This window comes from Mauremys reevesii, linkage group 1 (genome assembly GCF_016161935.1).
Source record: "Mauremys reevesii isolate NIE-2019 linkage group 1, ASM1616193v1, whole genome shotgun sequence".
NCBI classification, from domain to species: Eukaryota; Metazoa; Chordata; order Testudines; family Geoemydidae; genus Mauremys; species Mauremys reevesii.
This window is the reverse complement of record NC_052623.1, coordinates 298,128,041-298,149,660: the sequence shown is the minus strand read 5'-3', so window position 1 is coordinate 298,149,660 and position 21,620 is coordinate 298,128,041. Positions and strand designations below refer to the sequence as shown.

The window sequence follows — 21,620 nt, the reverse complement described above, 5'->3', positions numbered from 1 at the left end:
GCCTAATAGCTTTCTTTGACAGGGTAACAAACTGTGTGGATGGAGGGGAAGCAGTAAATGTGGTATATTTTGACTTTAGTAAGGCTTTTAATACTGTCTCATGTGGCCATCTCATAAACAAACTAGGGAAATATAGCCTAGATAGAGCTACTAGATAGAGAGAGAGCAGGATGTAGAATTGATTGGCAAACTGTTCCAAGAGAGTAGTTATCCGTGGTTCACAGTCAAGCTGGAAGAGCATATCAAGTCCTGCACAGATCTGTTCTGCGTCTGGTTCTGTTTAATATCTTCATCAATGATTTAGATCTGTCGTGGGCAACCTGTGGCTGCATATGGCTCGTCAGGGTAATCCGCTGGCGGGCTGCGAGACAGTTTGCTTACATTGACTGTCCACAAGCATGGCCGTCCGCAGCTCCCAGTGGCCGCAGTTCGCTGTTACCGACCAATGGGAGTTGTGGAAAGCGGTGGATATCGTATCCCTTTGGCCCGTGCTGCTTCCTGCAGCTCCCATTGGCCGTGAACCACGAACGTCAATGTAAACAAACTGTCTCGCGGCCCACCAGTGGAGCCACGAGAGCTCCAGGGCTGGATTAAAACTGCTGGTGGGCTGGATCTGGTCCATGGGCCGTAGTTTGTTGTAGCCTGTTGTACAGCCTTATGAATGAATCAATGCAGGCAAGACTACTGCCTGTGGACGGTCATCATTTTACCCACCTAAAGATCTTGGATGGGCTTTTATAGCTATAGTGGTCAGACTAATTACCAGTGTCCTCACAATTCCTAAGATGAAAGTGTAAACAAGTGACACGAAGTCAAATTACATGAAGAACAAGTTAAAAGTCATAGAAAGCATCATATTTATTTATATCATTTCCAAACAGGATGATCTGCAAAAAGTATAATCTCTCAAAAGGCTAGAATGACTGCAAAAGCAAGTTATCCAGCAACCTTTAAGATTATCTCTAATTACTGGTGAATTTTTAAAGATTCATAATTTTGCCATTTAATTATTTTCTTTCCATTTGATATTCTGGAGAAAACATATTCTGCCTTGGATATATTTAAAGAGATGTGTGCATCTTCATTTCTGTACAAGCCTTGGCTAGGTCTAAGATCAGATTCAAGGAAAGGATTTTGTATGTGATATCACAGTTATCATCCCTGCTCAGAATTTTGGAGCGAAATTCTCTGCTGGTATAAGGGGGTGTGATTCTATGGATGGCAATGGAGTTCTGCCCATTTATACCAGTAGAGAATTTGATCCTAGATCTTTATGGCCTACAGTTAGGGCACGTCTACACCTAAAATGTTGCATTAGTGCAGCTGCATCATGCATTGATGCAGCTGCACCACTGTAGCACCAATATAGTGCTGTCTACACGGAGGGTTAGGTCGGTATTTTTCACATCCCTGAGCGACGCAGTTGTACTGATATAGGTCTGTAGCATAGACCAGATCTTAACAAGGGCTTTTATTTATATTATCAAAAGGGTAGTTCGCTGATGCCCTCTATGCCAGAATGGGATATCACAAGATGTCCAAGTTAGCCAAAGAGCAAAACTTCGCATTTCTATAGCATTTTCTATCTGAGCTTCTCAAAGCACTCATAGTCATTAAAGGGAAACTGCGAACTCAGATTGGCCCCAAACAGCAAATGTTCATGGTTGAAAGTGAGGGAAATGCAATAAGTAAGGAAACAGTATCAATAGTGAAAAGTAAGTTGACATTTTAAAATGTTTATTTTTTATAATCTCAAGTGTTATTAGTAGCACAGGTAAGAAAGTTAGTGTATTTAAAAGTGATTTTTCATTTGACAGTATCCCTTAATTTTCATAGCACTTCCTGTCAGGTAGGTAAGTATTTCTGCATTCCCTTTTTATATATGGGAAAACAGATTCAGGAGCTACATTGCCAAAAGGGTAGCCCACTTTTTCTGAGGGCATTTTGCACCTCCAGTATGTGCAACCACAGTTCAGTTGCAGGTACAGTTCTAACTACCTGTGTCTCTAAGGACCTGACTGTACAAATCAGTTAGGTAGAGGTGCAAGCACTCAGATTTGCTCCTGCAGTTCAGTTTTTCGCCATGAAAATTTTGTGGGTATAAAAGGAGATGTTGAGCCTCAGCCCATTGAAAATGTACTCCATAGCAGTTAGGAGCCCAGATTTTAAAAGACATTTAGGTATCTAACTTCCATTGAAATAAATGGGAGTTAAGCAGCTAAATACTTTAGAAATTTGGCCCTAAGTGTCTTGCCCAGGGTCACATAGGAAATCTTTGGAAGAGCCAGGAATAGAACTCTGATTTCCTGACACTTGCCTTGTATCATAGGAAGGTTGTCCTTTCTTAGTAGCTCTCACTTGTCTACAGGTTAGTTGATGGAGGGATGCACACATTTGAATTGTTTCCCAAACCAATGCATCTGCTTGTTTCCAATTCCTATAGGCTAAAGATGCATCCAGCACATGTGTAGCTGTCAGAAGAATGATGTAGGGAGGACTTGGAAGGGCCTAGCATACTCTTTGTGTACAAGATGGATGAGGGAGTGTCAGGACCAGCGTGAGTTTCTGTAACTGGGCTCTATTTTCTATTTTTCTAGTTTCTAGTTTCTATTTGACGGAAATGTGAATCCTAGTGAACTTATCTCCTTCTTACATCTTCATTGCATATAAAACTCCTGCATTTGTCTTTTAAAATAAGAAATACAATCATCAAACCTCGCTGGATAATTCCTTAAATGTTCTGAATGTAAGTAATCTATGCTGATTTTTGCTATAGACGCTGGACATGTCCAGTTAAAGGCCTGCCACCGGAGCTGGCACTAGGCATAAGCAGACTAAGCAATTGTTTAGGGGCCCTGAGCAGCTCAAGGGGGCCCCCTGTTTGATTTTTTATTATTTTCATAAGAACTTGCCTTTGTTAGTAAGGCTCAGGGCTCCAGACTCAGCTTAGTTTATTAGTATGTGTTGGCCTGGGGGGAAATATTCCTGATTAGGACCCCCAGTGGGCTAGCACCTCCACTGCCTCTCACTTCAAAAATAAAAAAGTCAACACCTTACACCCTTGAATATATGGAGGTTAAGGGGAAACTTGACACAATGAATGGAATACCATGTGTAAAGGTGTCATCTGATGGTTAGGCTGAGAGTCAGGATGCCTGGATTCTCTTCCAGTTCTTACTTTCTATGCGGTATGGGGGAAGCCACTTAATCCCTGGGCCCAGTACTCATTTACACTATGGCCTCTAGCGGTAATGATAATTTCCTCCCATTTTATACTGCTAAAGTGGTGGTGCTTAGTGTAAATGATAATAAGGCCCTCTGTGCTTAAATTCACCCATCTGAAATAAGGAGTTTGATAATACTTATTACCAGTGATGCTTTAAGCCTTATTCTACATTCTTTACATTCCCCAATTGGAGATCTGGATGCAATGCAGGTTTGAGTCTCTTCCGATGGTTTTGGGATACTTAATGTTTGGAAAATGCTTTGAGGTCCTTGAATGAAATCATTGCATGACGTAAATGCAAGCATTATTATTATTATTTCCTTTCCCTTAATCATAGGACAAAGGTTTGCTTCATATTGAAATTCAGTTTTATATTTTAGTTACAGTACAGGACTTTCAACAAGAAAGGGGGCTGCTCTCATTAAGTACAAGCACCTGATTCAGGAAAACCAGTTTTTATACCAACAATAATGTACTTTATATGTGTCTCTAGTTAGCATTGCCCATTTATATCCACTCAAATTTCGTACAGGTTCAAATTAAAAAAGTGTGAGGAACATGGCACGTTTACAGCAGAGCGATTATTTTTCCTTTTCAGAACCTATGTACAGTGTTCTTTAGATCTTCAAAGAAAAATAAAATACTGGGAAAAAACCTGCCTATTGAATCTGAAAACACTAACATCACAGAAAGATGAATCCAGATCTTTACCATTTAAAGAGTCAGTTAAGATATGTAATTTAGCAATTTCAGATGCATCAGTGACATTGTCAATAAAGGAACAGGAGAATTCAAATATTTTCATTCTTCAGGGAGACTCCATAATAGGAAACGCCAATGCCCAGGGAGGTGAACGACTGAATGAAAAAGTCATATGTTGAGGATCTTGTAATCTTGATGTTATAGATGATAACTTTATAATGCACTGTTCTGCAATCTTTTGTCATTCTCCTTTCAAAGTGATTCTGATTTTACAAACCACTCCTATCAGTATGGTCTGTGTCAGTGACTGTTGATGTAGGATAACTTCCTTGTTTACAAGCAGAAGGAACTGTCAGTCACAGAGTTTTCTTTTTTGTCATTGCTCACTTGGTTTGTCCAGCTTTAACATTCCCTTGATTTCTTGGTGGAACAGTGACCTTTATATTGTGCAAGAGCATCCTCAGGGCCACTCTTAGTTGACAGATCTGAGGAGGAGGTGCTACAGCTATAAATATGGCCATCTGTAGGCTTCATTATTTTTGTCCGTAGGCTGACATTGCAGAATTCAGTACATTCATGGAACATGGCCCTTGTGTGTTTTACAGTGTGGCTAGAAGGACAAGGAGAGCCACTTTCCATGAAGTCTTTCACATGAGCTTATTTCTTGCTTTACCTGTTGAAATAGTAGTTCATTTCCTACTCGTTGGACTTTAGGCAATTTAATACATGTATTGTGTAAGTTGACATATTTTGGGGAAGATTTCAAGATCGTAATTCTTTTCATAGCAATTTATGGAAGCTAGTAGTGCGTAATGTGCTCTTTTGTTTTGTTTGTTACAGTAGAACCTCAGAGTTACATACACCTTGGGAGTGGAGGTTTTTCATAACTCTTAAATGTTCATAACTCTGAACAAAACATTCTAGTTGTTCTTTCAAAAGTTTACAGCTGAACATTGACTTAATAAAGCTTTGAAACTTTACTATGCAGAAGAAAAATGCTGCTTTTAGCCATCTTAATTTAAATGAAACAAGTACAGAAACAGTTTCCTTACCTTGTCAAATCTTTTTTTAAAACTTTTCATCTTTTTTTTTAAAGCAGTTTACATTTAACACAGTACTGTACTGTATTTGCCTTTTTTTTGGTCTCTGTTGCTGCATGATTGAGTACTTCTGGTTCCAATTGAGGTGTATGGTTGACAGGTCAGTTCATAACTCTGGTGTTCATAACTCTGAGGTTCTACTGTACGTTTTATTTGGACATATCATCATAAATTTATCCTTTTCTAAACTGCCAGTCTAGGTGTCTGTAAATTGGAAGGTCAAATTCTGTTCCTAGTTACAGTGATGTACATAATAATATTAATAAACTAAAGTTGCAGTAACCGCATTCATTTTAATGGATTTACACCAGTGTAAATTACACTTGTATCTGGCCCATAGAGGTCTGTATGCTTGAGTGAACCGATGGGCATAGCCTACATTTTGGAGCCATTCAAATTATTAATGAATCAGACAGGTTTAGAATTTTATGTTTTACATCCTCTCTGTTTAGAATAACTGCTTAGCACTTAAAACTCATTACAACTGGCAGGGGCGGCTCTACCTTTTTGGCCGCCCCAAGCAGTCATGCGCGGGAGGCGCCCCGGAGCCACGGGAGCAGCGGACCTCCCGCGGGCATGACTGCAGAGGGACTGCTGGTCCCGCGTGGCTCGGCTGGACCTCCCGCGGCTGCGGACGGTTCGCGGGTCCGGCGGCTCCGCTTGAGCTGCCGCAGTCATGCCTGCGGGAGGTCCAGCCGAGCCGCGGGATGAGCGCCCCCTCTGCAGTCATGCCTGCGGCAGGTCCAGTCGTCCCGGGGCTCTGGTGGACCTCCCGCAGGCATGACTGCGGCAGGTCCGCCGGACCAGCCTGCCGCCCCCCCCGGCTGCAGGGGACGGGCCGCTCCTCGGCTCGCAGCGGCAGGATGAGCTGGGGCCCCAGCCTTTTGCCGCCCCCTAGATTTTGCCGCCCTAGGCACCAGCTTGTTTTGCTGGTGCCTAGAGCCGCCCCTGACAACTGGTAGTTCCTATATACAGAGAGAATGGCAACTTTATCCAATACGTTATCTTAATCCATCTTGACTGTTACATCAATTATCCTAATAAAGATCAATTGGGAGCTTTTACAATTTGTAATACAAACACATATATGCGCTTCGCTATTATGATTTTATCAAAGTTGCACTGTGCTCACATATTTTTGGGGTTTTCTTAGTATTCACATTGAACTCATTGATACTCTGCCCACTCATACTGCATTGTTTCCTGTTAATGATGCTTTGAAAAATCTGCTCAGGAACCTTTTTCCATTGTTTGTCTGATACAGCACTTGGCTTACAGCATTAAAAATTCAGAGCAAAAGAACCAGACTCCTGTGTGATGCATGCCTAGGTGTAGAAACAGTTTATGCCACCATTAGGTGCAATAGAGGTCTCCCTGGACTGTATTGGCCTGATTTTGGAAACATTTTATTCAGAGAACTCATGATGAAGTCAATGGAAGTTTTCCAGGCATGAAACAGCTGTAATATCAGGCCTTATATGAAGGTAAAGATTGTTTTAGTAAATACTTCCGGTGGCTATGGTCGAGTAGATTGAGCAGGGGGCTGAGATCCAGGAGTTGTAGGGTGAAATCTTGGTCCCATTGAAGTGAACGGTCCTTTTCGATTCATCCCTGGATTCTAGTTCTTAGTCTACCACTGACTTGGTGTGTGACCTTATGCAAGTCATCTAGCTGTCTATCAAATGAGGGATTATTATCATGCTAACATAAAACTGTGAGATCCGTTGATGAAAAAGACTGACATAAGTGCCAAATATTCATCTGCTACACAGATTTAAAATATTCTTTGTGTTTTGTTCAATGTTGAGTACATTGTGAGCATATATCATAATAACAGTTGAATCTCAATAAGTTTGGTACACATTTTACTTAGGTGTTTGGTTGTGTTTTGGTTAGAGGAAGGTGGAAGCATCTCCTGCAGACAATACCACATAAGTAAAGGATTGATTAGACTCGTACAGAAATTTAGGATGGGATCCACAAAGGGACTTAGGCGTTGCAACACTGAGCGTCATGGTGGTGACCAACTTTTAGGCACCTAAAAATCACAGGAACAACACTGCGATCCACAAAGATGAGTTAGGCACCTAGTCTCCCTGTACAATGAATGGGGAGAGATTGGTGCCTAATGGCTACACTTACGGTTTGCAGCGCTGGTAGTTTGCAGTGCTGGTCATCCAGCTGTGTAGGAGCAGCGCTGGTGTGTGGCCACACTCACAGCTACCAGCACTGGTGTGTGGCCACATTTGCAGCATTAGCAGCGCTGCTGGGAGTGATGCATTATGGGCAGCTATCCCAGCATTCAAGTGGCCGCAACGTGCTTTTCAAAAGAGGGGGGTGGAGTGGGGTCTAGTGTGACAGGGAGCGGGGGGAGAGAGAGAGTGGATTTTTGGAGCCAACACTGTGTGTTTAGCTTCCTGCCTTGAAAAATCAGAACATGTTTCCAACCCCTTAGTCTTAACTCTTAATTGCAAACAGCCTGCAGCCAACACGACTCCCCGCTGTTTCATTCACTCCCTGCCTGCAATCTCATTTGATTGTTTACAGCCAGGTACAGATGATCACAGCAAACAGGAGCTCTGTTTGTTTTTTAGATAAGCAGCAGCGGCAACGGCAATGCACGGAGCTCGTTCACAACAAAACAAAGAGAGGCTGCATAACAAAACAAAGAGAGTAATTTATAAAAGCATTCTGGGATACATCCTTATACCCTGGAGGCCAATCACAGCGCTGGTGTGTGGCCACACTTGATGACCAGCGCTGCAGCACCAGCGCTGGAATCCTTATTCCCCATGCTGAGTGAGGTGTACGGCCAGCGCTGCAGCCAGGGAGTTGCAGCGCTGGAAGTGCCCTGCAGGTGTGGCCACTTACTAATTGCAGCGCTGGTGGAGGCTTTCCAGCGCTGCAAATCGCCAGTGTAGCCATACCCTAATATAGCCAGTGGGATATGTCAAAGAGAAAGGTGAGTGCTAAACTTCCTCCTTTCTCAGAGACAGGGTCCTAAGTCTAAGCTGCAGGGAGGCACCACCTAGCTCTGCTAGCGATTCATGAATGGGAACCCATTGCCTGGAGTCAGGCAGCTTAGGAATTTAAGGCATTTCTTGTGGGAATGAATTAAATGCCTGCTTCACTCCACAGAAAATAGGGCATGGGGTAGATGAGCCCCCTTATAACTTCTAGCCCAGTGGTTAAAGTGCTCATGTGGGATGTAGGAGACCCAGGTTCAATTCTCTCTCTCTGCTAAAGGCAGAGAGAAGTTTTGAACAGGTGTCTCTCACATCTCAGGAGAGTGCTCTAACTATAGGGCTATGGGAATTCTGATTTGTGTGGTGGGGGATCTCTCTCTCTCTCTCTCTTCTCCCCCCCCCTTCTTCTATTGAAGCTGTTCAGCTGTGGCTATGTAATGAAAGAGAGGTTGGAGCAGTGGGACTGGACACAGATCTCCCACCACTCTATTTCAGTCATTCATTCTCGCTCTGTCTCTCTCTTTCTGCCCCAATGGCTGATCCACTGTTGATAAATACTTAAATAGTCATTATAGTTCTATGGTTAAATCACCCCCCTGAGCATTGGGAGATCCCTCTTCAAATCCTTTCTCCCCACTCTGGCAGAGAGCATGGAATGAACCTGGGTGTCCCCCATCCCAGGTGAGTGCTCTAGCCACTGAGCGAAAATTATAAAGTAGACTCCACCACCACTTTCTCGTCCAGCTGGATTTTGAATGGGACCTGATCCAGGGAGCATGTCTACAGGATCAGGCCTCACACACAACGTAGGTGGCAGAATGCCTATCTTCCTTCAATTTGTGGAGTGCTCTGGTGCTTAGGTAAGATATGGGCATCCAGCTGCCTAAAGGGAGGCAGGAATGTACACACCCAGAGGCAAAAATGTTGGCATCTAGGGAACTTTTACCATGAAAACTTAGGTGCCGAGTAGGGTGACCAGATGTCCCGATTTTATAGGGACACTCCCGATTTTTGGGTCTTTTTCTTATATAGGCTCCTATTACCCCCCGTCCCCTGTCCCGATTTTTCACACTTGCTGTCTGGTCACCCTAGTGCCGAGTGAGTTTAGGTGCCTACAGGATTTGGTGAGAATTTTGTGGATCACAGTGGGGCCAAAACTGGACTTTAAGTGCATAAATACCTTTGTATATCCTACCCTTATGTAACGGGCTTTTTGTTGATGTTTTTACAAAAGGATCATGTGTATCAAATACATAGTGTTACTACTTTAAAAATTCAAATAATTCTTACTCTTTTCTAATCATTTCAGTGAAGCAGACAATTTAAAAGTCAAACTCATAGCTTTACACCAGCAAAGTATTCTGTGGTGTAGAAAGATCCAGTAACTTGAATTATCTTGCTGCCTGAACTAGTGTAGCCTTCAGTTGAGGGCAGACATGGCATAGGTGGGATGCTGGGAACAGTTAGATGCCACTACAAAACACATTCAGAATATATTACTCCGTGGGCCAAATTCTTCAGGTCAAGGACCAGGGGTGAAATTTAGGCTCCATTAAAGTCAATAGTAAAACTCCCATTGACTTCAATGGAGCCAGGATTTCATACCATGTATTTATATGTAAATACCTATGGTGCAATGTAATTAATATTTAGTGTCCGCTAAGTTACACTAACACAATGTCATTGACCTCAGCTCTTGAAGACTCGGCACACCACTTCTGAAAGGTTGCCAACCGCTGATATAAACACACATTCCTGTGCTTAAGACCTGCTTGACCAGTCCTGCCTAACCAGGGCTATGTGGGTTTGAACATGTGCTACCAACATCAGTCAGGGGAATACATAACTTTCCATATAATGTTGCTACACACATTTCATCATGCTATTATTGATCAGGGAGTTATTAGTTTTCAAATGGTACCCTAGAAAGGCATATTTTGTTCACCATTACAATGGTGTATAGAGTGTGAATATAGGGATGCATTCAGTCTCGTTAGTGGTGCTGCAGTCATCAATACCACAGAGATTCTCATGCCCTCTGCCATCATGAGATCTACTCGTCAGTCACTCACGGTGGGATACACATAGGGACCAGCACTCAAAGAGGGAAGAGAGGTTACTTACCTTCTGTCACCAGAGTTCTTCAAGACGTGCGATCTCTGGCTGTATTAAACTACCTACCCTCCTTCTCTGCTTTGGATCATAATACTTGATTCATGGGAGAGAAGGAACTGGAGAAGCGGTCAGTTTTTCACTACCCCTCTTGCCCTTGGATCAGAGCTCAAGGAGGGAAAGAGCACAGGTGCAGATCAATAGACATTGCTAGCAAGAATCTTCTGGCTCAGGTGCCTGGAGTGTTGTCATATCCATAGAGAAATAGAGATAGGAACCACACATCTCAAAGAACTCTGGTTACACAACATAGGTAACCTTTCTTTTCTATGTATCATACCATTTGTTTTTAACAGCTAGATTGAAATTCTGTAGGTATAAACAAGAAAAAGAGTCCATAGCACAGAAATCCAAAGAGAAATGTTATTCTAGTCACAGTTTGAAAAAAAAAATTGTTTTAACACCAGATTTTTTAATAATCCTTTTTACAAAAACAGCTTCAGCTAGTCACTAGGATATCTTCTTTCTAATGGCACATCCAGCGATGGTAAACTGGGTGCTACTGCTTTATGAAGTCCAAGGCAAAGAATAATAATCCCATATAGAGAAAACACTTATGATTTAGGGTAACAGACCCAGTTGGAGCTATCATGATCTTTCTAAATAATTTGGGAGGGTGAAGAAACCTGTGTTAATGTATCATTAAGGTTAAGACTTAAATCATTCAAATGCAAACAAATGCACGGTTCCAAAGTAACCTTAACTCTGCCCTGCTTCACATAGAGTATCCTTTGCAGTTATTGCCCCCATCCCTTGTGTCCTGCATTCTTTGTGCACCTGAACTCCCATTTACTTCAGCGGGAATATTGGACTATGCAAGGAGATGTTTAAAAGGATTCATTTATTTATTTGCCTCCTTGCTTTTGGTTAAAACATACTAGTTTGTGTTAAAAAGGCTCTTATAAAAGGTATTTCATAAGAAACCCAGGGCCTGATTCTCTCCAGCGTCATACCTTGTGTCTTCATTTCCACCTGTGCAAAGGGGATTTTACTCCCACACTGTGCAAAGCAGGGAAGAATCATATCCACATTCTTTCTCTTTCTTCTCTGGTTCTGTATTTGAATCCCCCCTTTCCTCATTCAGAAGTACATAAATGTCATGGGTATGAGCCTTGAAAAAGGTCTGGGTTGTAGTAATCTGAGCAAAATGCATTTGAAAAATTTAAAAGGACATTTATTTCATTAAAAATGTCTAAGTGGATTTATTTGGAAACTATACATATACATATAGAAATTTCAGGTAACCTTTGAGAAAGTCATATAGCAAGTGGCAGAAAATAGGCATTTAGAATGAACACACTCTCTGAATCTTAACTACAGCGCTAATCCTGCAGCGTAGCCTATATCATGTGTAAGCAGCAGTAGAAGAGGAAACTGGGAATTTGCATGGCTGGGTTCTTGTCTTGGCTCTCCTAGTAACCAGATGGGGACAGATTGTATCCTTCTGTTCTGATATAGTGTTTTCAAAGTAGGGAAGGAGAGTGCAAAGGTGCCCTGTCCCCTATTTTTCACAGCAGTGGGGCACAATGGCAATCCCTGTATTTCCTAGAGTGCAGGAACTGCTACCTCAGCAGACTCCCTGAAGTGCAAAGCATCCTAGAGGGGCAGGGAAGCGGTGGTGCCATAGCTCGCCATGCATTGATCTGCATTTATTTATTTGTATTGCCAAAGTGGTTTGGAGCCCCAGTCATAGACCAGGACCCCAATTGTGCTAGGCACTGTAGAAACAGAAAAAAACTATGGTCCTTGCCCCAAAATGTTGGTCTGGCACATTTGGGAAATACGTTGCACCTCTGAGGGCACACAGGAGGGACTTGTCTGCTAGGGAACACCAGGGGAAATTTCCTATGCTTAACTGCCTTCTGGAAGTCCCTTGGGGAGGCTGCACACTGCTCCTTAAAGGCACAGCTGAGCCCTCCAGAACCTTGGGCCGGTTATTTAACATCTCTGCCTCCATTTTCCCAAATGTTAAATAGGGGATAATAATATCTACCTCACAGGGCTGTGGTACAGTCTAACATTTGAAATGCACTTCCAGATCCTTGGATGAATGGAGTATAGATGTGCACAGTATTATTTTTACTATATACTGTATCTAGAAAACAGTGAAAACAAGATAAGCTCTAGCAATAGTGACTGGAAATATAGCAGAGGTCTACTGACCTGAACAGGGCTGGCTCCAGGGTTTTTGCAGACCAAAGCAGCAAAAAAAAAAAAAGCTACGATCTTATACTGCAACTCTACTGCCGCCGCTCCACTCTTTGGTGGCAATTCGGCGGCTGGTCCTTTGCTCTGAGAGGGAGTGGGGGACCCACCGCCAAATTGCCGCCAAAGACCTGGACGTGCCACCCCTTCCCCTTGGCCGCCCCAAGCACCTGCTTGCTGGGCTGGTGCCTGGAGCCGGCCCTGGACCTGACTGTGGAGAATCTCCTTTCATGACCCAAGTATTGTGGGCTGTGTGTTTGCTCCCATCTGATTGTGGTGACACCCATCAGCATTTGGAAAAGATATCCCCTTCTGCTGCTTCAGCACAAAAAAGTGGGTGCCCTGATGGTGTTTGTGCCACAGAGGCTGGCCGTACTGCGTGATCTTGATCATTGCATCCATGTGATGGACAGCTGCAGAGTGTTTAAAGGAACACACACACTTACACACACATCATTCTTGCTTATTTCTGTGGATAGTGATAGTCGTCGGAAGGAGAATCCTTTTCTGCAATCTGAGCACTGGCACAATCCATTGCTCTCCTTGACTGTGACAATGTTAGCATCAAGTGATAGAACTTCTGCACAGCAATAATGACTAGAGCCCTGCAAATCTGTGGATATCTGCTTTATATTTACAGATATCCACATCCATGGATCATTTTTGCAGAGTGCAGATCCGATGCGGATACAAATGTATCCATACAGGGCTCTAATGATGTCTTCAGGCAGGGTGTGGGTTTCACTGTCTGCACTCAGGATGTCGGTGTGCGGGTCTGCTTTGGAGAGCTCTCTTGACTATGGTTCTGTTTTGATCTCTAACAAACCATTACAAATAACTTGAGCCCCAGTTTTCAGGAAAATGAGAGGTGTATAATTAGAGGTGACTAATTAGCATTCAACTGAGTACCAAGGAACTGGAAATGGTATTTGCCCAAAGGCAAATATTGCTGTGAGCAATAATGATAAAGTTATGTTCACTTTAACTGATTATTGCAGGAGGATACTTGTAATAAAAACGAATACTATTAGTCAGCCTGGTTACCAAACAAAACACAACATAACAGACAATTATTTTCCTACTACATTTTTGTTATTAATTTACTGTTGCCATCAAAGGGCTAAATGGTGGCTTTTTTCCAAGCACCTCAAGCAAGAGGCAGTCCATCTTTGCAGGGGCAAACCAAGAGCCTCAGAGTCACAGGCCATGCCTGCACTATGGACACTACATCGGCACAGCTACAGCACCATAGAGCTATGCTGCTGCAGTGCCTGAGGATAGATGTACACTACAGTGAAAGAAGGGGTTTTCCCATCACTGTAAAAAACTAACGTCACCTCCCCGAGTGACAGTCGCTAGGTCATCAGAAGCATTCTTCCATTGACCTACCCTTGCCAACACCAGGGGTTTAAGTGGACACAGCTGCAGAGTTCAGGGGTGTTGATTTTCCACACCCCTGAGTGCCACACCTATATTGACCTACCTTTTAAGTGTAGACCAGGCCACAGTCTACCTCCAGTTTGCCCCGCTCTATGGTGGGGAAATACACTGCACCGTATTAATGCCTGGTGCAGTGTACACCCTTCAGAGTACCAGCACTGTTGAGTGTAGTGGGTGGCTGAGTGGGTGACTGGAGCCAAGGCAGTGTCCATTCCCCTCCCTTTCTAGGAGATTCCCACCCACATGGGAGGGAGGAAATGTAGTGAACCAGCAGTGGTTGCTTTCCCTTCCCACAGCTACGTATGACACAGGAGATAAAAGGAGCACATTACACCCTTTTACTCCTCTGTGCAGCCATACAAGCTGGGCCACGATTTCACCCATAACAGACATTGTTTATTTTATAAAGGAAAAAGTGCATCTAGACCATCAGTTTTTGGCCAAAGAAATGCAGTGGAATCTCAGTGTATCCTGAATCATACTTTATTTACATTTACAGTAAACAGAGTCTGGAAATTAAAGGTATTCTGAAAACAATTACTGTTTCTCAAAAACCAAAGTGTCCAAAGACCTTGCCCTGAAAGTCCATGTGCTTATAGCAGTGACATAAGGGTTAGTATTGGCGGGCTAAGACTGCATGGTGATGATTTTAGCTGCCTCTTTTAAGTAACGTTAGTTGATAGTGGAAAAATTGTAGTTTTGATATAAAGATCAGAGGGCCAGATCCATCTGATACTTTCTGCTCTGGCAGCACAGAGCAAGTGGAAAGCTGACTTCACCAGTCAGCTGAGGTGGCACAGCACTATTAGCTGGTTCTACAGCTTCTTCCTACTCGGTCATAGGGGGTGTGGGTGGAGCACAGCGCAGCTCTAATTTATGCTGAGAGCCATGTCAGCCTATGGAGTAGGCCAGACTCTGGGAGGCGGAGCTGTAGCCCTCACACTCTTTCCTAAGCTGCACAATTTGTGATGTGTTTCTTGAGAGGTGTAGCACAGAATCGGGCCCATAGTGTATGATTTTTTTAACCACTGTTTACACTGAATTTGGCCCAAACATCACTAACACAAAGTCTGAATTTGTCCTTTCTGGGTGGAAAAACATAAGTACACCTCTACCTCGATATAACGCGACCCGATATAACATGAATTCAGATATAACATGGTAAAGCAGTGCTCCGGGGAGGGGAGCAGGGCTGCGCGCTTCGGTGGATCAAAGCAAATTCAATATAACGCGGTTTCACCTATAACGCGGTAAGATTTTTTGGCTCCCAAGGACAGCGTTATATAGGGGTAGAGGTGTAATGGATAATGGGTGAATTGTGAACAAAACTGACACGTTCATGGAGCATTTTCACACTTGAAGAAAATGGAAAGTGAGACTATTATTTATGCAGCTGGAAATGTACCTAACTAGTAATATTCAGTGTTATCTTTGCTACATTTGAAGATATTCACATTTAAATGTGGGTTTTCTTCCTCAGCTATGGTTCTTCTGGTTGGGCCTTCAATGAAGTCATAATCCTGTGATTGACATCCCAATGTGTAATCATAGAAATTATTGTGATCTCACAGCTTTATAACAATCCCAGAAAGATGGGGTTATAGCTGCAAGGAAGGAAGTTGCTGTTGAAACTCAAATATCTTTGGTAATTATCAGAAATAGTTAGATAAAATATTAATATACAGTTCCATAGGACCAAATTCATCCCTGCTGTCACACTATTGAACTCAGTGGAGTTACAACAGAGAGGAACTTATCCCTTTGTGTCTGGAAGGGCTGATGGCAAACATGTGAAGGGGAAGTGAATTTATGCTTCAATCTAATTGGAAAATTTACCTTAGTATGAAAGTGTTCCTTTATCTCTGAATTTCCTGGCTTTTGTGGATTTATATTAGATCCTTAATGTTATTTCAGTGTATTTTTTGGTGTTTGATGTCCTCTATGCTGATTTTATTGGGGAGAGAGAGAGAAAGAGATACTTAATGAAAATAAAAACAAGCTTTCATTGAGGTTTGTTTTCATGAACAGTACACAGGTATTAGAATAGCTATGGCATTCTTTTCAAGGCAAGAAGGTTTAAACAGATCTTACTGAGCATTTCAGCATATACTTTCCAAAGTTAAATATTATTGACATTTTTTTTTCTTTAAAATGTACTAAGGCCCAGATCCTCAAAGGTACTTGGGCCCCTATCTCCCATTGAAATCAGTGGGAGTTAACACCTAATTCCTCTGAGGCTCTTAAAATTAAAGACCGGCAGTACTAATACCTCATAGAAGACTTTAAAATGAAGGATTCTTATTCCTGGCTGTTGTAAATAGTGGGGTAAATAGTTAGATTGCTGCAAGTTGGGCACTCTGGTTTGATTTCCCACTGAAGTCATTTATTTCTGTGTAAAGTGTGAGGAAAACACTACTAGATCAGAATTCTCTCCTCACACTTTATACCTGCTAGCACTACTTTGTATATATGTGAATGATTACACAAAATGGAGACTCGGGCTTCTTAGGGATGGAGTATGTGGAAGCAGGGCCGGCTCCAGACCCCAGCGTGCCAAGCGCACGCTTGGGGCGGCATTTTGCCGGCAGGGCGGCAGCCGGCTCCGGCGGACCTTCCGCAGTCATGCTTGTGGGAGGTCCACCGGAGCCGCGGCTTCGGGGGACCTCCCGCAGGCATGACTGTGGAGGGATCGCTGGTCCCACGGCTCGGGTGGACCTCCCACAGACGTGCCTGCGGAAGCTCCACCGGAGCCGCGGGACCAGCGGAACCTCCGCAGGCACGTCTGCCAGAGGTCCCCCCGGAGCCGCGGGACCGGCACCGCCAGAGCGCGCCCCGCGGCGCGCCGCCCTGCTTGGGGCGGCGGGATTCCTAGAGCCACCCCTGTGTGGAAGGTGTCAGTTGCACACTGTTGTAACTCATTAGTTATGAAAATAGGTCTCACCCGCCTCTCACACCGTTTTTTCACTGGTGCTATTCCATTGAATTCAATGGGATTATTCCTGATTTAGACTGACAGACCTGTAAGTAGAGTCAGGCCCAGTGTGTATTAGATTTCTTTAGTGACTGGAAATGTGTGTGGAAGTTTAGAATAGGTCATAATCTTGGGCACAGAGGAACTAATTATACTGTGACATACTCTAGTGGCACATGGTGTAATTATGTAGATCTGATTCTCAGTTACACTGGTGGCATAAAGGAGGTGGCAGTGGCCCTCTGAGAATACTTCTGCACAATGGGCCTTCTCATCTGGCATACAGCTGGCATAAGGGCTTTGTGCCAGCCTTGCTCTTGGGCCTTGGTGTGAGGGATAAATTTTGTGGGGAGGGACTGGCCAGAATGCATTGTGCTTTGGCTATACTCTGGTGTCACCCAGAGCTGGGTAACCTTCTGGCTGCCCTAGAATACAAATGCAAAGGTAGCATAAAGCCTGTGCCAAGTGCAAGAACGGAGTAACTGATAATGGGGCCTGCTGACTTCACTGGAGTTACTCCTGATTTACAGTGGTGTAAAGGAGGGTGGACTCAGGTTCAGAACCTGTACAGTCTTATTGGTGTGGTGCAGTCATGCTTGGGGTGACAAGCAGAGGTGAAACTATTCCCACCCTTACATTATGTATCTTCATGTTCAGGAGCAAGCAAAGTGGGGTATTCCTGGTCTTCCAAATGCTGGTGGCTGCTAGATGATATTCCTGCAACAAACTGTGCTATGGGTCTAATAACGAGTTGTTGGTTCCCCTGCACTTCTTTATCCTCCTGCACCTTCAGGTGCATAGAGCATCCACCAGTTTCTGCCATTTATTTTGGTCTTCTACTGGTCTGTTCAAGCTTCTGAGGGTCATGCTGGTGGATTTGGCTTCGTTCTCTATTGTTCTGCATAATGTTTCTCTATGTCACCCTCTTTTTATCTTTCCAGGTGGTGCCTATGTTATCACTTGCTATAGAAATCGTGTTGGTGGTATCCTTAAATCATGTCCTACATATGTCCATTGTCATCAGCTCACCATATTTGATGCTTTAGATTGGTTTGCTCTCCTTAGAATTTCTGATGTTGCAAGCAACTCTTTCCAATGGACTCTGAAGATATTCCACAGTCATTTACTTTGGAATGACTTGGTCGTCTTATCAATATCTGTTGTAGATTTCCATGACTTTGCTCCATAAAGGAGGACAGACATGATGCTGGTGTTAAAAATTAATATTTTTGTATCAGGGCTGATTATGCTACTTTTCCAAATCTTTTCAAATGTATTAAAGTTGTTTTTTTGCTTTTGATGTTCGTCATATGACATCTAGCTTGCGATCACCAACTTTGCACATCTCACTCCCTAGATTGGTAGAATGACTTACTACTTCTAGTGTTTTTCATCCACTCTGCTGGTTACTTTTGGGACACTGATAACCATGTATTTTGTCTTTCCCTTGTTGATGCTGTATCTGCTAAAAGCTGGGTCTTCCCTTTCATTAAGCAATGTGTTGAACTAAGTAGAATAATGTCATCAGCAAAGTCAAGGTCATTGAATTGTGCTTTATTTTTGGTCCATAAAATTCCTCAGTGGCTTCTGTGGTTGCTTTCTTCATGACCTAGTCAATGACCAGTGAAAACAATAACGGAGACATAATACACCCTTTCCTAACTCCAGTTGTCAGTGCAAACAGTTGGCTGATTTCACAGTGTCTGATTTCAAATTCAGCATTATCATAATTCTAATTATATTTACTGGTATTCCATAGTGTCCCATAATTTTCAAAGATTGTCTCTGTGTACGCTATCAAAAGCCTTCTGGAAATCTATAACATTTATCATAAGAGATGGTTGCCACTCTACGCTTTGTTCTGTACTATGTCTGAGAACAACAGTATGATTGGCACATGATCTCAGTGGTCAAAAGCCTGCTTGTTCCTCTCTTGGTTGAAGGTATATTTGTTTGTTGATATGTTCCAGGATGATGTTATATGTGATTTTCCCAGGCACCGAGAGTAATGCGATTCATCTCCAGACACTGCAGTTGATAAGGTCACTCTTCTTTGGCAATTTTACTATAAGGCCTCATTTCCACTGTGTTGGGTTCTTTTCTTCATTCCATATTCTATCAAAAAATCTAAGGAAAGTCTCGAAAGCTGTTTTGTCACTTGCTTTAACATCTCTACAGTAATGTTATCCTTTCCAGCTGCTTTCCCAATTTTGAGTTTACCGATGGCTTTTCTAACATCTTCCATTGTAATATCTCCTAAACCAATATCAAGCTCTAGAGGTGGGTCTTCATTACATAGTTCTAGTAGTTCACTTGGACCTGGTTTATTTTAAACAGCCTGAAATGTTCTGTCCATCTTTTCCTTTGTTGTTCTCCTATACTAAGAATCTTTCCATTTGCATCTTTAATAGGGCCTCCAGTAATGCTGAAGTTTCCTGTTAGCTGTTTGATTGTCTTACACAAGGCTGTAAGGTCACCCTTTTATCTAATATCTTTAGCATCTTGACATTTTCTATCAATATGTGCCCTTTTAGCTCTTTTAGCACTCCTTTTTAGCTCTCTGTCTAGAGGCCTGTATTTTTTATTTTTATTTTTTTGGCCACTTGTTTGTTCTCTTCACATATCTTAGCATTCAGGAGTGTTTGCTTTATACTTCTTTTCTTTCCCATTGCTGCTCAAGTAGCATTGATAATCCATTTTTCCCTTTTGGATTTCACTGTTATTAGAACTGTATTTGCACTTTCTAGACAGCAGTCTCAGATGTCTTCCCACAGGTATGAATGTCTTGGTTTTCTTCAGCTAACTCTATTAGAACACTCAATTGGTTTAAAAACTTTTAGTGTTTGGATCTTTTAGTTGTGCATTGTGGATGTGTGGTCTTTTAACTGTCTTCATCCTCTTTAACTTAATCTTCAATTTAGCAATACACAGGTTATGGTCACTGTCCACACCTGCTTCCCTGTATGTGTCTACATCTGCCAGGGAGCTCCGAAACATTCTTGAATGCAGACGTGATCTCTCTGGTTCTTTGTAGTACCATCTGGGAAATTCCATGTCACTTTCTGGATTTCTTGATAAGGAAATATTATTACACATATCATTTGGTTGGTCATACTTCAAATTTCTACTAATCGGTCACCATTTTGGTGCGTGTCTAAACCCCTGCCACACTTTCCATAACTTTATCCAACTCATCCTGGTAACTTCCAGCATTTTGTGTTAAAATCACACATAGTCACTATGATACCATGTTTTGGGACCTTCATTAACATATCATGTAACAAATCGTAAAAGCATCTTTTTCCTCATCTGGCTTTTCGTTGGCTGGTGCATAGCACTGTGTGACTGTTAGTTGAAAGAATCTAGTCTGAAAGCCAGCTCTAAAAATTCTTTCATTGACTGATTCCCACTCAGTCAGTGCCTGTTTTGCTTCATTCAACATTAGGATTGCTATGCCAGCTTCATGTCTACCATCCACATTCCGAGAGTAGACTGATGCTCTTATTTGTTTCTCTTAAGTGCAGTTGGTTCAAACTAAATTAATACACACTAAAAAGCAAATTCCACAACCCTCTTATCCCTTGTGTAGAGAATCTGCTACTCTTTTCCTAAGACAAACAAACAAAGATAAAAGGCAATAAGGCCCAAGTCCACAAAGGTATTTAGGCTCCTAACTTTAATTGAAGTCAATGGAAGTTAGGAGCCTAAATACCTTTCTAGATCTGGGCCTCAATGTCTCCTTTTGTTTGTGCTTTCAGAGTGCAGAGCTGGGGGAGACTAAAACAAACCTTTCCAAGAGCCTTACTGCTTGTCCTACAAGAAGCAAGGTGGGTTGCAGGACAGAGTGGTTTATTCATATCTGCCACAGCTAAGTAGTGCCTCTGAGTGTTTGGAGGGGAAGTGTTCGGGTACAATGGATAAGGTGTGAGGCACAGGCAAGGTACAGAGGGTTTGAGAGCAAAGATATGTGCATCTGGTAGGAAAAGGCAGAGAAACACCACATGCCTTTTATTACTCTTGTTCTTCTGTTGCCACTTGCTACCCAGAACCCACAAATGCACGTGGAGGCAGTCTATACAAATCCTATTCCCGTCTTTGTGGGGAGTGTGTTTACTAGGAAGACATGGGGGACTGGGAATCAGGACTCCTGGACTTAGTTATTATATTGCATGAATATGAGCACCTTTTTAGAACCCAGAAACTCTCATACTGGTTGTTGTTCTCTCATCTACCACAGCATTGAGAGGATTTGGTGGCAAATGTTCATGATTCTATCACCTGATGACACAGAAAAGAGAACTAAACTCAGCCTTCAAGTACTCCCACCCATTTGTTCTGGTACCATGCAGTGAGTTTGATTTCTCGAGTTGCCATCTTATGCTTCAGTGTTATACTGTACATATTTTCCTGAGTAAAGAACAATAGCCCTGTGCAAGCCACAAAATATTTTGTGCTACATTCCTACCCTTGGAGGGCAGAAAAGAAGCACAATGATAATCTTAATGATATTTGAAGGGCCTATGTCCCGCCATGGCTAGAAGCATTTTATCAGCTCATTATAAGTACTTTCATAAACCGTTCCAAGCACTAGTTTTGGAACAGCCATCATGAAGGAAAGTTTTCAGTCCCTGATCTAGGAACAGCACTTGCATTACTTTATGCTGTTCAACAGGTTTTGGGGAAATTTTTGCTACTAATTAATTTATTATTATTAATATCATTATTATTAGGAACATTTGTAGGAAAACAGGATCTAAGTGTTCATCTGCTTAACTTGTTTATTCCCTAGGTACAGCATCACTAATCCTCTCTTTGTGACATCACAATCATTTCCACAG

At 42.6% G+C, this 21,620-nt stretch overlaps 1 protein-coding gene and 1 long non-coding RNA gene across 2 annotated transcripts in view; both read left to right on the top strand.

The window, feature by feature from the left end:
- Positions 1-21,620, top strand: part of HMGA2 (high mobility group AT-hook 2) — a 166,562-nt gene that overhangs the window by 17,602 nt on the left and 127,340 nt on the right.
- On the top strand, positions 2,494-21,148 carry LOC120395866. The gene is made up of 3 exons (XR_005592864.1): positions 2,494-2,557; positions 20,541-20,609; positions 21,020-21,148. It is a non-coding gene; the product is annotated as an uncharacterized LOC120395866 (long non-coding RNA).